We start from the raw sequence: 1,382 nt of genomic DNA, 5'->3' as shown, positions 1-1,382 counted from the left end.
TTTTAATTGAATCATTTGGATAGACTTGTCAGCCATGAGCAAATTGTCACAGGATAACGCCCATGTCTAATACGTCTTTGTACATTGCCTTGTCTGCCCGTAGTCATTGTATAGTTGTTGCTTATTTGAGTGCTGCTTCTCATGATGACATTGGCTCCCCACCGTGAAGTATGATCCTATGGAAACCGATATGTGATTTTTGATTAACGTAGGTTTCGATTTTTATTTTTCCACAGGCACACATATATGCAAGTCAGGAATGTGTGTCTCTGAGACCTGACAATTCACCTATTTATCACCGCTTCATTTCGGTTATATTGCATCACACAGTCTTTTCCTGGCGTGATTCTATTTTTTGTTTTTGCCGCACGTGCTATGCCAATACTAGTCCTATACATTATAGTTGTTCCATCGCGAAGTATTTAAGATCTTCTATAACTGTTTGTGAGTCAATGATTATTTTTTGACATCTGTTCCTTTGTTATTTTTTGGCCTGTTCTTCGATTATTAAACATAATTAAGCCAATTTAATGTCCTTTTATTGTTGGTATTGTGTACTGTCGCTCGGGTCCCTTAAGCTACCATAGCTAGACGGACATAGCAGGCATTAGTAAATGCAATAGGTTTCGCCTGTTTAATTAATAATGAGCTGTTTTTTGTTGTAAGTTGTAGCTTCTATCAATCATAGCATTTATAAAGCACACTACATACCCGTGAAAGAGACAGGTCTTGAGAAGTCTCCTGAAGGTTAGGAGCTATTCGGTCTGCCGCAGGCGGATGGGGAGGGTGTTCCATATCTTGGCAGCAAGGTGGGAGAATGATCTGCTGCCGGCGGTCACTCTTCGGATGTGGGGGACGAGGGTGCGGTCTGCGGAGCTGGCGTGTGGCGGTGTAGAGGCTGAGTTAGTTGTTGAGGTATGCTGGTCCGGTGTTGTGGAGTGCCTTGTGTGCGTGAGTGAGTAGTTTGAAGGTTATCCTCTTGTTGATTGGAGTCAGTGCAGGTCTCTCAAGTGGGGTGTGATGTGACTGCGGCGAGGAATGTCGAGGATAAGACGTGCGGAGGCGTTCTGGATGCGTTGGAGCCGTTTCAGGAGTTTGGCCAGGGCTCCTGCGTAGAGCTTGCAGCGTAGTTGTACAATATACGTTATAGAAAGTCTATTAGTGTTATGAAGCCTTTATGTACAAAAAGGCAATATATTGTGCTATTACTAGTGGTATATTGCAGGTAAGTAATAGCAACATTTTGAACAAGCATTCGCAATGCAATAGGTCTCGCTTTCACCCGAGTTTAAGCTATTGACATTGCAAATAAAAAATGCCTTTTATTATTGTTTTTGTTTAAAAAACATAAATAAAAAGCATGGTCATTTACAATGCCAATA

This window comes from Lissotriton helveticus, chromosome 8 (assembly GCF_964261635.1).
Source record: "Lissotriton helveticus chromosome 8, aLisHel1.1, whole genome shotgun sequence".
Classification (NCBI taxonomy): Eukaryota; Metazoa; Chordata; class Amphibia; order Caudata; family Salamandridae; genus Lissotriton; species Lissotriton helveticus.
Note: the sequence above shows the minus strand (reverse complement) of the source record.